Source organism: Silurus meridionalis, chromosome 17 (assembly GCF_014805685.1).
Source record: "Silurus meridionalis isolate SWU-2019-XX chromosome 17, ASM1480568v1, whole genome shotgun sequence".
Classification (NCBI taxonomy): domain Eukaryota; kingdom Metazoa; phylum Chordata; class Actinopteri; order Siluriformes; family Siluridae; genus Silurus; species Silurus meridionalis.
The window spans coordinates 10727075-10743841 of NC_060900.1; positions in this window are offsets into that span (position 1 = coordinate 10727075).

Genomic DNA, 16767 nt, shown 5'->3' on the forward strand with positions numbered 1-16767 from the left:
GTTGAGGACAGAGTAGTATGGAGACGGATGACCTGCTGTGGCGACCCCTATTGGGAGCAGCCGAAAGAAGAAGAAGAAGAAGAAGAATGGAGTCCTCCTGTGGTAAATTCAGTTGATTTGGACAGGATATGGAATGGCACACACCTGTCTATATAAGGTCCCACAGTTAATAGTGCATGTCAGAGCACAAACCAAGCCATGAAGTCCAAAAAGCAACTCAAGAACTATGAGGCTGAATTTGTACTGTACTTAATATGAGCCCTACAATGTCTACTACAATAACTTAGGGCCACAGTTTGCAGGAATAGTTCTTTCCAGGAACAATGATAAATCTATAATAAATGCATATTAAGTGCCACCCAGTTGAGAATGGCTTCCCTTTTGAGTCTAACAACTCGTCGCTCAAGTTAATAGGGTGATTGGCACAGGGTATAATGTCATTCTGGTAAGTCTGTTAATAAGGTTTTTAGGGCATTATTGGCCCAAGCCCAACCTGATGGCCTAGCTAAAGCCCAACTTGATAGGAAGGTTCAGATTGACTGATTACGTTATATCCCAGACCCACCCTTTTATGAGGAAAGGAGAGCCAAGACCCACAACAAGTCAGGTCAAGAAGCTTGTATTGTTATTTCAACCATATATAGCTAAAGCAGTACAAGTAGGGTTAGAGCCATAACCTAGAGACGTTCCCATTTAGGAACTCGAGCTGCGTCGAAACACTTTGGGAACGAGTATACTATAGCACCATACTGACCAGTCCTTGCCTAGAGTGTCTGCGCAACACCAGCATGCAGGACAGAGGAGCCAGAAGTGGCTCTGAAGTCTAGGTCAAAAAACCTGACAAAGGTCAACAGGGTGGACCAACCCACAGCATTACAAATGTCCTGCAAGGGCACCCTGCGGACAAGGCCATAAAGGCCGCCATACTCCAGGTTGAATGAGCCTCGACTCCGAACGGAGTGGGAAGACCAGAGGACTCTTAACCAACCGAAATCGCATCCACAATCCATCGACTGAGAGTCTACTTATTGGCAGGAAAACCTTTCCTATGAGGGCTAAAGCAGACAAACAGTTGCTCTGACCTCCTCCAAGGTCTAGTCCTGTGGAGGTACATATCTAGTGCTCGCACTGGACACAGTCGATTCTGCTTTTGCTGGTCTGGAACTAGAAAGGGAGGAGGGCGGAATGCCTGCAACATGAGAGGTAGTGAGGGAGCAGTAGGGATCTTGGGTACATACCCAGCTCTAAGATAGAGGAATGTATTGGCCATGACAGGGGTAAACTCCAGGAGAGACAGGGCCACAGACAGGGCCTGTAGGTCCCCGATCCTTTTAAGGGTGGATATTGCCAAAAGGAAGGGGGCCTTAACCGACAGGTACTTAGAGGCCACCCTGGCCAAAAGTTCGAAGCGGGGCATAGACAGAGCTGCCAGCATGAAGGCTAAATCCCACACAGGCACTCTGGATCATAACCCGGGCCTCAGCCTCCGTGTGCCACACAGGAAACGTGTCACGAGAGGGTGTTTCCCTAGCGACTGCCCCGCTGGCGGGGTAAGCTGCGATAGCGGACACATAAACCTTCAAGGTGGATGGGGCCAACACAACAAGGCACTCCCAAGACAGGGCCCTGAGACAGGAACGCGTGTTTTCTCCAAATATCTATGGTTCCAAGAGCTTGCCTCAAAACATTGATAGTACTGACAGCTGCCCCCTCAGGAGAACCCTCTGTCTCTGAGCCACCACTGGAGGGGTATCACGTTACAGTAAGCACGTTGGATGCTGCCCCATGAGCCCCAGCAGCCTCTGGAACTGCCTCACAGTAAGTGGTTGGCCTTAGTTGGAGTTGGCCTTAGTTGGAGCTAGTACCAACCATTAATTGATATAGTTTAGAATGCAGATGCCCTGAAGCCGTAGTGGGCCTAGAGCTGCATGCATGCAAGGGGGCGGGGCGAGAGTGCTAGGGCAAATGTAAGGACCCGATATTAGTAAGCCTCGCCCCGGAAAGCAAACCTTAGGAACCTCTTGTGAGCAGAAAGGATGGCTATGTGGAAATAGGCATCCCTTAGATCTATCATGACAAACCAGTCCTCGGACTTGATCTGTGACACAACCTGCTTGAGGGTAAGCATCCTGAACCTGAGTCTCATGAGTGAGCGGTTCAAGGAGAGTAGATCGGCCTGGATCCGCCATCCTTCTTCGGAACCACGAAATACTGGCTGTAGTAGCCTGACTCTCTGACTGAGGGGGAAACCACCTCGATGGCCCCTTTCCTTAGGAGGGTGTGCAGAGGGAGGTGTTCAGAAGGCTCAGCTTCTCAATCAGGTCCTGAGGGATGATTGTGTTGAATACTGAGCTGAAGTCTATGAACAGCATTCATACATATGAGTCCTTGTTGTCCAGGTGGGTGAGGGCCAGATGAAGGTTTATGGAGATGGCATCCTCCATGGAGCGATTTGGACGATACGGGAACTGCATGGGGTCCAGTGAGCATGGAAGCTGGGTCTTGATGTGCCTCATGATAAGCCTCTCAAAGCACTTTAACACGATGGGTGTGAGTCCGACGAGATGATAGTCATTGAGGCAGGAGACAGTAGACTTCTTCAGCATGGGAACGATGGTCGTTGACTTGAAGCACGTAGGAACAACACCGCTGCTCAGGGAGATATTGGTTAAGACATCCGCTAGCTGTTCTGCACATTCCCTGAGCACTCTGCCAGGAATGTTATCTGTTCCAGCAGACTTCTTGTGGTTTAACTCTGCATACAGTTTTCCTTACTTCAGCTGTGGTTAGACAGAGCACCTGGTCACTGGGAGGAGAGGTGGTCTTTCTTACTGCCATGTTGTTCTGCACCTTGAACCGGGTGTAGAAGTCGTTCAGCGCATCTGGGAGGGAGCCATCACAGTCACAAGCAGGTGAAGTTGTCTTGTAGTTCGTGATCGCCTGGATGTGGCTGTGGATTCTCTTTCCATGTGCGCGCTTCACTTCTCTGATGGCATGGGACAGTATGGCCCTCACTGTCTTTAAGGCCATCTTGTCCCCTGCTCTGAAGGCGGAGTCTCAGGCTACAAAGCGAAAGTAGCACCATTTTGGGTCCGGAGCAGCCGCTACAAGCTCTTAGACCATGTACAGTGAGGAAAATAAGTATTTGAACACACTGCTATTTTGCAAGTTCTCCCACTTAGAAATCATGGAGGGGTCTGAAATTGTCATCGTAGGTGCATGTCCACTGTGAGAGACATAATCTAAAAAAAAAAAAATCCAGAAATCACAATGTATGATTTTTAAACTATTTATTTGTATGATACAGCTGCAAATAAGTATTTGAACACCTGTCTATCAGCTAGAATTCTGACCCTCAAAGACCTGTTAGTCTGCCTTTAAAATGTCCACCTCCACTACATTTATTATCCTAAATTAGTTGCACCTGTTTGAGGTCATTAGCTGCATAAAGACACCTGTCCACCCCATACAATCAGTAAGAATCCAACTACTAACATGGCCAAAACCAAAGAGCTGTCCAAAGACACTAGAGACAAAATTGTACACCTCCACAAGGCTGGGAAGGGCTACGGGGAAATTGCCAAGCAGCTTGGTGAAAAAAGGTCCACTGTTGGAGCAATCATTAGAAAATGGAAGAAGCTAAACATGACTGTCAATCTCCCTCGGACTGGGGCTCCATGCAAGATCTCACCTCGTGGGGTCTCAATGATTCTAAGGAAGGTGAGAAATCAGCCCAGAACTACACGGGAGGAGCTGGTCAATGACCTGAAAAGAGCTGGGACCACTGTTTCCAAGGTTACTGTTGGTAATACACTAAGATGTCATGGTTTGAAATCATGCATGGCACGGAAGGATCCCCTGCTTAAACCAGCACATGTGCAGGCACGTCTTAAGTTTGCCAATGACCATTTGGATGATCCCTCCTTCCCTCAGTTAAAGCATTGAAGATGGATCGAGGCTGGGTCTTCCAACATGACAATGACCCGAAGCACACAGCCAGGATAACCAAGGAGTGGCTCTGTAAGAAGCATATCAAGGTTCTGGCATGGCCTAGCCAGTCTCCAGACCTAAACCCAATAGAGAATCTTCGGAGAGAGCTCAAACTCCGTGTTTCTCAGCGACAGGCCAGAAACCTGACTGATTAAGAGAAGATCTGTGTGGAGGAGTGGGCCAAAATCCCTCCTGCAGTGTGTGCAAACCTGGTGAAAAACTACAGGAAACGTTTGACCTCTGTAATTGCAAGCAAAGGCTACTGTACCAAATATTAACATTGACTTTCTCAGGTGTTCAAATACTTATTTGCAGCTGTATCATACAAATAAATAGTAAAAAAAATCATACATTGTTTTTTTTTTGTTTTTTTTTTAGATTATGTCTCTCACAGTGGACATGCACCTGCAATGACAATTTCAGATTTCTAAGTGGGAGAACTTGCAAAATAGCAGGGTGTTCAAATACTTATTTTCCTCACTGTATAGTCAACAAGCACTACCCTTAAGTCAATCCAGCAACCTTAGCCACCAAGCTTAACAAAACAGCTGTTGTAACCTTCACACAAGATGAGCTCCAGTAGGAGGCCAACAAGGCAGCCAATGAACTGGCTTCAGAAGTCATGTCCTAGTCTTTCATTCCAAGTTTCATTCCAGCCAGAGACCAAAAACCAAATTTAGAGAATATTTTTTCCTCTTTTCAAAACTGGAGCTTGAGGGAAACTAGGTGGCCTCCCTAGTCAAGCTTTAGGCCTAATCACATAAATCAGCATCCATCCATGACCTGCTTATGCCAGGGGGTGACCGCATGGCCTATATCCATGACCTATATCCATGACCTGTTCTTACAACCAAGCCTCTCACAAGTATGCCCCAGTTAATAGAAAAAAACAATACCTGCTTCCAGACCAAGGATTTAATATAGACATTTGGCTCAAGGGGGCTGGCCCACCAGAGAGGGTATCTTGTTATTTACAGGGATTATGTTAAAGATGAGCAACCCAGCCATTAGGGAGGCACAAGCCAATGCACTTTTAATGCTGGTCCCAAGCCCCAATAAATGGGGAGGGTTGCGTTAGGAAGGGCATCCAGCGTAAAACATGTGCCAAATCGAATATGCAGATCACAAATAAGAATTTCATACCGGATCGGTCGAGGCCCGGGTTGACAACGACCACCACAGGTATCGTTAGCCAACAGGGTACCAGTGGAAATTGGGCTACTGTTGGCAGAAGGAGAAGAAGGAGAGGAGGAAGATGTCTACAGAGACAGCAGGAAAAGGAGAAGTGTAGGAGAGTGGAGGTTTGGGTTGGTACTTTAAATGTTGGTACTATGGCTGGTAAAGGGAGAGAGATAGCTGATATGATGGAAATGAGAAAGGTAGATAAGTTGTGTGTTCAGGAGACCAAGTGGAAAGGGATTAAGGCCAGGAACATTGGAGGTGGGTTTAAACTGTTCTAATATGGTATGGATGGAAAGAGAAATGGTGTAGGGGTGATTCTGAAGAAAGAGTACAGTAAGAGTGTAGTGGAGGTGAAGAGAGTTCTACAGGGGTGATGATCGTGAAGCTGGAAGTTGAAGGGATGATGATAAATGTCATCATTTATCTCCACAAGTCGGCTGTGAGATGGAGGAGAAGGAAAGATTCTGGAGTGAAATAGATGAAGTGGTAGATGGTGTACCTAGAAAAAAACGATTTTTGATTGGGGCAGACTTTAATGGGCATGTAGGTGAACGGAACAGAGGTGATGAGGAGGTGATGGGTAGGTATGGTTTTAAGGAGATGAATATAGAAGGACAGATGGTGGTAGATTTTGCTACAAAGATGGAAATGGCAGTGGTAAATACATATTTTAAGAAGAAGGATGATCATAAGGTGACCTACAAGAGTGGGGAAAGGTGCACACAGGTGGACTATGTTCTATGCAGGAGATGCAACCTGAAGGAGATTGGAGACTGCATCGGATGGTGGTCTGTAGGATGTTTTGGAGGCAAAGAAGAAGAGGAGGAGAGTGAGGACTGAAAGAAGAATAAGATGGTGAAAAATGAAGGAGGAACAGTGTGGTGTGAGGTTCAGGGAAGAGGTCAGACAGGGGCTCAGTGGTGGTGAAGAGGTGTTGAATGATTGGGTAACTACTGCAGGAGTGATGTGGGTGGCAGCTAGAAAAGTACTTGGTGTGACATCTGGAAATAGAAAGAAAGACAAAGAGATGTGGTGGGGGAAAGAGGTTGGTAAAACAGAAGTGGGACAGAGTGATGAGAAAAGTAATCAGGAGTACAAGGAGATGCGGCAGCAGGTAAAGAGGGATGTTGCAAAGGCCAAGGAAAAGGCATACGAGGAGCTGTATGAGAGGTTGGACACTAAGGAAGGAGAAAAGTTTTTGTACCGATTGGCCAGGCAGAGGGACCGAGCTGGGAAGAATGTATTGCAAGTTAGAGCATTAAAGGATGGAGATGGAAATGTGTTGACTAGTGAGGAGAGTGTGTTGAGAAGGTGGAGGGAGTATTTTGAGCAGCTGATGAATGAGGAAAATGAGAGAGAGAGAAGGTTGGATGATGTGGAGTTGGTGAAGCAGGATGTGGATAGGATTAGTAAGGAGGAAGTGAGAGCAGCGATTAAGAGGATGAAGAGTGGAAAGTTGGTTGGACCAGATGACATACCTGGAGCATGGAGATGTTTAGGAGAGATGGCAGTGGAGATTTTAACCAGATTGTTTAACAAGATTCTGGAAGGTGAGAGGATGCCTGAGGAGTGGAGAAGGAGTGTGCTGGTACCGATCTTTAAGCATAAGAGAGATGTGCAGACCTGCAGTAACTACAGGGGAATAAAGTTGATCAGTCATACCATGAAGTTATGGGAAGTAGTGGAAGCCAGGCTGAGAGAAGAGGTGACCATCTGTGAGCAACAATATGGTTTCATGCCAAGGAAGAGCACCACAGACACATTATTTGCTTTGAGAATGTTGATGGAGAACTATAGAGAAGGACAGAGGGAACTGCATTGTGTACTTGTGGATTTAGAGAAAGCATACAACAGAGTGCCAGGAAAGGAGTTGTGGTATTGTATGAGGAAGTCAGGTGTGTCAGAGAAGTATGTGAGGGTGGTGCAGGACATGTATGAGGACAGTGTGACAGCAGTGAAGTGTGCAGTAGGAACAACAGACTGGTTCAGGGTGAAGGTTGGACTGCGTCAAGGATCAGCCCTGAGCCCTTTTCTGTTTGCAGTGGTGATGGACAGGTTGACCGACGAGGTAAGATAGGAGTCTCCCTGGACTATGATGTTTGTGGATGATATTGTGATTTGTGGTGAGAGTAGTGAGCAGGTTGAGAAGAGCCTGGAGAGGTGGAGGTATGCGCTGAAGAGAAGGGGAATGAAAGTCAGTAGAAGTAAGAAAGAGTACATGTGCTTAAATGAGAGGGAGGGCAGTGAAGTGCTGTGGTCACAGGGAGAAGAGGTGGAGAAGGTGGAGGAGTTCAGGTACATGGGGTCAACAGTGCAGAATAATGGAGAGTGTGTTAGGGAAGTAAAGAAAAGAGTGCAGGCAGGGTGGAGTGGGTGGAGAAGAGTGACAGGAGTGATTTGTGATAGTAGGGTATCTGCAAGAATGAAAGGGAAAGTTTATAGGACTGGTGAGACCTGCGATGTTTTATGGATTAGAGACAGTGGCATTGAGTAAAAGACAGGAGGCGGAGCTGGAGGTAGCAGAGCTGAAGATGTTAAGGTTTTTGTTGGGAATGACGAGGATGAACAAGATTAGAAATGAGTTTATTAGAGGGACAGCACATGTAGGATGTTTTGGTGACAAGGTGAGGGAGGCGAGATTGAGATGGTTTGGACATGTGCAGAGGAGAGACATGAGTTATATCGGAAGAAGAATGCTGAGGATGGAGCCACCAGGAAGGAGGAAAAGAGGAAGGCCAAGGAGGAGGTTCATGGATGTGGTGAGAGAAGACATGCAGGTGGTTGGTGTGAAAGAGGCAGATGTAGAGGACAGGGTGGTATGGAGACGGATGATCCACTGTGGCGACCCCTAATGGGAGCAGCCGGAAGAAGAAGAAGAATATGCAAAAAAAATTGCAAATTATATTTGAAATTTCCATATGTGGATACATAAATCGAGCTTTAGTCTCCACTCTATTGTCAGAGAACCACCAGTCACGCCTCCCTCCAAGGCTCACACTTTCACTCAGCCTCTCCCTGCTCTAATCACCTACACCTGTTGCCCATTTACTTATCCCCTTTATAAGCTCCCGATCCCCCTCACTCACTGTTGGATCTACCTGTTGCTACCATAGATCACTCGGACTACTGACCACTCCTGTTTCCCTGTGCGTCCATGCTCCTGGCTAGGCTTCATGTGAAGAACTCAAGTTAAGTCTGTGTTTGCATAATTGGAATAAATAAAGACATTCTGTTGTTCTCCTGGTTCCTATGCCTGGTCTATCTGTGACATTTATAAGCAGGTGTTGATGTTTTTATTATGCACCACCTATCATTTCAAACATTTTATTTCCAGCCAGTAGCATTATAGAAAAAATGATTGATCGAAAATATAGCCAATGAGTGCAGGATTCTAACGATATATAGGAGGATCTTATTTCCCACGTGGGTGAGTCTTAGTTTTATTACTCTTTACAAACTCTTAGTGGTCAAAGCAGCACACACGCACACAAACCAGGAAGTGAATGCAGCTCTCAGTTCTGCTCAAATCTCTAACTGGGCTTTGTTTACAAAGAAAAAAAAAGAAAAGGAAAAAAAAATGAACAGTCCAAATATTTGTTTTATCTGAGATTTGCACAAAGCAGCGCTGTGGAAAATTTTCTTGGGGCGGAGTAACAACAGAGATTTGGAGATCTGCATGGAGATGAACCTGAAAATCTGAACCTATTTTACAGTAACACAATTGTATAGGTTTTATTGCCTGTTTGTTTTTATAAGATAAATGATTGAAAAGTAAGTGTGTGTGTGTGTGTGTGTGTGTGTGTGTGTGTGTGTGTGTGTGTGTATTTGGAATGGCAGGACATCAATATGAAACAGTGCTTTTCTGGATTGCTCCAGGACTGATTTCATGTATTTATATGTGAAATAAAAATAATGTTCAATGTATATCCATGGCACTTCATCATCAATAACGTATTATCTTTTTGAGCAATATAAACTTTGAATAATGGCCAGCAGAGCAATATATGCAACCATCGCGATAACATAAGAATTCCATGGGCAGATTGTACAGCTTCATGCTAGCGGCTAACAGCTCCATGTCCTTACAGCAAATTTGCTGTTTAATAGTGATGTGACCAGGTTTACACCACCTATTATTCACAAAAACTGCTAGCCCTCCTCCCTTTCTCTTACTGCTTTCCATTGTTCTGTCCACACGCAGTAGTTGAAATCCATCCAGAGCCACAGTCATATCTAGTGTTAGCTTGGTTAGCCATGACTCCGTAAACAGCATGATGCTACCATCCCGGAATTCCCTCTGATGCTGTGTAAGAGCTTGTGCATCTTGTTGGGAAGAAATCTCACATTCCCCATGACTATGGACAGGAGAGTTGGTCTGTAACATCTTCTTTTGGTTCGACACAGAGCACCAGCTCGGTTCCCCCATCTTCTCCTTCTTAGCTCGCGGGAATATCTATATCTATAGCATACCAGTGGAAATTAGGCTACTATCGGTGAAAGAAGATATGATGAAGCAGAGAAAGGATGATATTGGAGGTGGGTTAAAACTTTCTACCATGATGTAGATAGAAATAAAAATGATATAGGGGTAGTCCTGCAAGAAAGAGTACAGTAAGTGTGTAGTGGATGTAAAAAGAGTTTCTGCTGAATGTGGGTGGTGATGAAATTGAAGCTGGAGGTTGAAGTAGTGAGGATAAATGTCTTCAAAACCTATGTTCCGCAAGTGAGATGGAGAAAAAACTATTCTGGAGTAATAGTTAGATGATCTGGTAAAGAGTGCACGTACAAAGGATAGTTTGGTGATTGGAGCAGACTTTAATGGGCATGTTGGTGAAGGGAACAGGGGTGATGTGGTGATGGGAAGGTATTGCCTCAAGGAAAGGAATGTGGAAAGGCAGATGGTAGTAGATTTAGTGAAGAAAGATGGAAATAGCAGTGGTGAATACTTATTTTAAGAAGAAGGAGGAGCATGGGGTGACGTATAAGAGTGGAGGAAGCTGCACACAAGTGTGACTGCAAGTGTGACTGGGTGACTGGATGGGAGGACCCAAATGAAGGATTCCACAGGATTAATGTAAAAACAGGCTTTAATGAGGCAAAAGCAAAAACAAAGTCTAATAAACAGTCCAGGGTCAAAACACAGGCAAACAGGGCGATGCAGGGAAGACAAAACCAAAACTGAAAAAACAGCCCAAAAAAACGAAAGACAACAAACAAAACAATATAGGCAGGGCAGAAACACAAACCAAAACGATTCCAGAGTTCAAAACCAGAGTGGCAAGAATCATCTCTGGGGCTAAGGAGCCTGTAAGATAATCTAGCCCTGAGCTAAAGTAATGGACAGGCACAAAAATCCTGGGGTATGAGGAAAGTCAAGTGCCAGCGGCGGATACAGCGGAAGCTGAGGCGAACTGCCATCAGGTAGAACGAATTGGAGACAGAAAAGGCCGGATTAAGAGTGGAGTGAGCCTCCAGGTGGCTGCCCCAAGCATTTTCTGGCCGATGTGATGAGGCGGAGCGGCGCCCTCTGGACTATGTTGTCAGCAAAACCCAGAGGCCAGACGAACACCCTGGAGAAACCCGGGGGTGGAGCAACGTAGTCTGCAAGGATTGGGCGTGGAGCATCACCCTCGACAGAACTCTGGATCGGAGCGTCACCCTCGGCGGGACTCTGGTTTGGAGCGGCGCCTTTGGCGGGACTCTGGAGCGAAGTGGGGGCATGCATGGCAGGGCAGACGAGCATAGAGGTGATCTTGGCACGTTGGAATAGCTGGGCGACGTCCCCAGTCAGGCAGGAAGGCTGAGGTTGGGCAGCCCCCCAGCAGAGTTCAGGGGCTGGAGGCACAGTCATCTCAGGAGGGTAATTTAGACCACCTGGTTTGCCATAGATTGTCCATGACGCTTCAAAATATCAACTGTCTCGGTTACATCTCAATACATCCGCTGGGTCCATCATTGGCTAGATTATTCTGTCAGAAACTCTCGGGACACGGTGCACAGCCAGATTATTTTGTTAGAGACTGCAGGTGTGACTAGTTGAGTGGTGACCCAAATGCAGGATCCCACAGGAGTAAGGTGAAAACAGGCTTTAACCCCTTTGGAGTCTGAAATGCCGCCGGCGCCCAAACGTGTTTTTTTTTTCAGATGCCAGCAAAAAGAGCTTAAACTGCTCTGTCATATTTGATCAAACATGTCAAAGTAATACATCATTTAAATCTGTAAAGGGTCTACTTTCATTTGCTCACTATATAAACAAAACGTTGTATTTTTTTTTTATGAATAAAATAGTCAGGGTGCACCATCTGTCGCCTTTGTCTGCGTGATCTTCGTTTAGAAACACGTCATTTAAAAGCGCTGAAACTCCACCAATATCTGACACACAGAAATAAAGTGACAGCTTAAAGTGTGTAGTTTTAGAATAAGTCGGTGAAATAAAAAAACATGTTTCCAATGAATATAAATCATGTGAAACCAAGTAGAGGCACAGATTTTCCACCGCAGCTCATTATCTGATAAATCGGACACGCCCCCCCGCTATTCACAGGTAAAACAGTTCACACGTTGAGTCACACGCCCCCCGGACAGTGGCATAAAACAATGCCAGAGAATTTACCTTTTCATCCGAAGATTGCGATTCCGACGAGGAGTGTTTGCATTTTGAAGAGCGAGGACTTTCCAGCAAGTTGCTACGATAAGTAAGTTATTTAGTCTTACATTCTGATTATATAAAACTAATATTGTTTGTAGACATCTCTGCCTAGCTTTTGTCAGCATTGCCTTTTCATGTTACAACAACAATCCGCCAATATCTGCTCATTTGTAACATGAACTGTTTGTAATTGTATGCCCCAAATATTGTTGACGTTATATAAAGTTATATTTTAGCCTCAGTTCAGTTTTGGTTAGTGTCACTTATCATCCTGAAAGGCTGTTATGTAGTGTTAGCTAGCAGAGATGTTCCGGAATGCTGAGGTGCAAATGCTATATGTACAATGCATGCTAACAAATATATATTGTTCAAGTGTATTCATCCTAAAATATATTGTTTATTTTTTATATTGTTGTTATTTTTAGGAATGTGGCTGCATCACCCTTGCCTTCACTGGAAACTCACACCAGGCCACGCAGGCGTCGCTCCATTTTGAGTTCGACTGAGAATCATCCTGAGTAAGTACATATTTTATTAAATATTTTCTTAAATTATATTTAGTTTGAATCATTATTGCATTGTATGACATATGCAAACAACTTTATTAATGACACAATTAGTGATGTTCATGTGTCTGTGTGTGTGTGTTTCATAAACAGATGTGCTCAAGCACCTGCACAAAGAAATTTCCATGCACTGCAAGGATCATCTCAGGAACTAAGGAGCTGTAAAATAATCTAGCCCCGAGCTAAAGTCTCGGGTGTCCTTAATTAACGGGAGGCACAGGAAAAACAGCAAGATGGCCACCAACCTGGAAGTGCGCGCCGCAGAACTGGAAGTGCGTGCTGTGTGCATGGAGGATCCTGACAAGAATAAGATTGTGGAAACTGAAGGGGAACATTGTTGTGGTCAGACAGACCCATACGGAAATTTTTATATATAGTAATATATGCAAGAACTTGCATTGCATACATGTTCATGTTTGGATTTCACAGTTAGACAAATATGTCAGATACCTTTACATATATTCCACATATTTCAATATATTACAAAAATGGCCTTTTTTATATATGTAAAATATATTTTCCCAAATACACATGTGTATAGAATAAATATGTTTATCCTTGTATTTATAATTCACACACACACACAAACATTGTGCTTATGTAATACATTATATTTACTTTTTTCCAATAACATTTCCTTACTTCGATTAAATAAATGGTCAAAAAAAACGTTTCATTTCCAACATTTATTGTTGATTTAGAAATGTTTTGGGAGCTAAAATAAAAAAAAAAAGCAAAAAGCAGGATATAATATATTACTGAAAACATTCTTTGTTCGAATGGTTATGAAGCATGTGTCAAACACAAAGAATTTGACTTAAATAACCTCGGCAGGTGACATCATGTGAATGTGCACACCTGCAAGACTATAAATAGACGTGACATGGACACACCTTTAGTTTAAACCTTTGTCTAAAGAGATGTCCGGTACGCAATGCAGGATTGTTCCTGCTTTTTCAGAGATAAAATAACTTTTTTAACTTTCCATTTTTTTTCTTTTTTTTTTTTGTAAACAAAGCCCAGAGCTGCATCTATATCCTGGTCTGCCACTATGCACATGTGCTGTTTGACCACTAAGAGTTTGTAAAGAGTAATAAAACTAAGACTCACCCACTGGGAAATAAAATCCTCCCATATACCATTAGAATCCTGCACTCATTGGGTACATTTTTCATTAATCATCTTGTTTCCATAATGCTACTGGCTGTAAATAAAAGGTTTGAAATGATAGGTAGTGATAATAAACGTCACCTGGACACCTGCCTATGGATTGTAGACTCAAGCCCGAGATTCCGCCTATTTTACATCCTATTTTCAGTGGAGCCGTATCTTTTCAAATAAACCAGGATTTGCAGCAGTAGATGAGTTTGTAATTCATTATTACAATAAATGTGTAAGTAGTGCATTTTTTATGCATGTTGTTTGTGTGCTGCTTACACACATTCAGTAAATACATTCGTTACACGGTTTCCATTGAAAAACAGTGATCTGAAATCGCTGCTATGGATGAAGTGGAGTAGCTCCAGGGAGCAGAATGTCCAGCATGTATCCAGACCCAGGGGAGCTAAAGAAGTTGGAGAGAAGCACAGGGGGCATTCTGCTGTCTCCTGTGAAAAGTGTATGCGACCTCCTCTGGTCCGCCTCTGCCACATAAGGAGTTCAAGTTTTTTGTGTCACATACATACAGAGTACAACATGCAGTGAATTGCTTTATAAGACTGTCCAACATTTAAGCATGAAAACAGGAATTGAATATAAGGATAAAAAAAATAAAGTAGATAAAAAAGTATAAGGTATAGAAAATATATGTATATACATGAATTCTAGACAGGGGTGGATGCGTATGGCAGATATTGACAGGGTACAAATTAATGAGATTTGGTATGATTGCCGTCTCGAAACAAGCATAAAAGATGAGCGTGGGAAATGAGCGTCCTCAATCCCCATTCTGGAAGATGGTGTTTTATAGTCTGTGATGTTACTTAGTCCCTGCCACAGGCTCCTAGAGCCACTATGTTGAAACTGTGACTCTAGATTTCTCCCGTAGCGCAACTTGGCTTCCTTCACCGCTTTGAGCACACTGTAAGACGCATCCTTGTACTCGCCCATGTCCTCGGTGGTGAGCCCTGTGTTGTAGACAGCGGAGTGGGATCTCAGAGCATCGCATATAGTTTTATACACCCAAAGCTTCTGGTTGGGAACCGTTCTGGTGGTGGTTTTCTGTACCATATCCTCTGCTAGTTTCCTGATGAATCCCACAACCACTTCCGTAAACATGTTGATGTCATCAGAGCTGTGCCTGAACATGTCCCAGTCTGCGTCATCTAAAGCGTCCTGCCACCGATTGGTCAGTCCAGGGTGCGACCTCCCTCTGAACTGGAGCTTCCTGTTTCAGCCTTTGTTTGTATACAGGCATGAGGAAGATGGCGGCAGGGTCTGATTTCCCAAATGGTGGACGTGCTGGTGCCTTGTAGCTGTTCTTGAATGGTGTGTAGCAGTGGTCCAGCGTCCTTTCGCCCCTGGTGGGGCAGGTAATGTGCTGCTGGAAGTTCAGCAGTGCACGCTTGAGTGTGGCTCAAAAAATGATTTGGTTGAAGTCACGTTCGGGAAAGTTTGGCCCTTGCTGTTTTTAAGTAAATCTTGTTAGGAGTGGTGGGCCGTCAGGGCCAGCAAAGCCTTCTCTGCTGAAAAAAAAAACACTACCAGAACCACTGACCTACATTTACAGTCTAAATTATAATATTTGTTCCATAAAAAATTTTTTTTTATTCCCAACAATTTATTTTCTTCATTTACATTTACATTAACATTTGCAGAATTTAGCAGACTCCTTTGTCCAGAGCGACGTAAAAAAGTGCTTTGAGTCCCTAAAATCGTGCAGCTTTGTTTTGGATCATTTGCAGTGAACGAATAGTGTTCAGAGGATGACCTGCTTGCAGAGGGATGCAGTAGTCCAGTCTCGAAATGACGAAGAGACTGAACAAGCACCTGGGCAGCCTGTGTGGACATAAATGGTCGAATCTTTTGGATTTTGTAGAGAAGAAATCGAGGCACATTTGCAAAATGTGAGGAGAAGGACAGTTGATTGTCCATAGTTAACCCAAGGTTGCGAGCAGTGGCTGAAGGGGAGAGCAGAGTCATGAAGAGTTATTCTGAAATCTTGACCTGGAGATGAATCACCTGGGATGACCAGCAGTTGTGTTTTGCTGAGCTTGAGTTTTAATTGATGAGTACTTATCCATGAAGATATGTTTGTCAAGCATGCTGAGATCTGAGGGGAAACTGTGGTATCTGAGGGAGGGAAAGAAAAGATGAGTTTAGTGTCATTTGCATAGCAGTGGTAAGAAAACCCATGTATGACTTCACCAATGGAGTGATAAAAGTGGGCTACATACACAATTTAAATATCTTTAAAAAGAAGACACTTAAAATTTTACTGGCCATTATTCAAAGTTGATATTGATTAAAAAGATTGTAAGTTATAAAAAGTAAAACAATAAAGTACCGTGAAAATAATTTTCCTGAATTAAAATCTTTTTTCTCATATATAAATACATGAAATCAGTAATGTAGCATTCCAGAAAAGTGATGGGTTAAAATCCCTGTCTCATGAGTTTATATTTGAGATTCCTACAAACATTTATTTGAGATAATGTCTGGTTCGCCCCTCCCTGTCCCACCCTGCCCAAATTTTAGGACTTAAAGCTGAAATGCCCTACCTAATTTTAAATGTTAACAATTCCTGATAAAAATGTGCTACATACACTATTTAGATTTCTTTGGAAAGAAGACACTTTGAGCTTTACTGTCAATCATCAAAGTTGATATTCCTCAAAAAGATATTGAGTTATAGATGATAAAGTGCCATGGATATATATTTCCTGCATTGAACATTATTTTTATTTCATATATAAATACATGAAATTAGTCCTGGAGCAATCAAAACAAATACTGTGTTTAAAAGCCACATGTGTCATCAGTTTATATTAAAAATCTTATGAAGGATCCTACCTGCTTTACGGATCCTACCCGTGTTATGGATCCTACCCACTTTATGATTATACCCGCATTACTGATCCTACCCGCTTTACGGATTACACCCGCGTTCCGGATCCTACCCACTTTATGGATTATACCCACATTACGGACTATACCCGCATTACGGTTCGTAACTCTCCCGGACTTATTTCCTGAACATCAATAAAGTCTATGATTGAGTTACTCCCTTTTCCTTCGCATGGTCACTGTCCTGACAGAAGATCCAACCTCAAACGCAAAAGAAAGAATCACACTACCGCAATGGATCAGCAGCCCAGTTCCGCTTTGGATCCCACCCGGAAGCTCACTGCTGATCATCGGGAGTCATGCTCACTGGTGGCG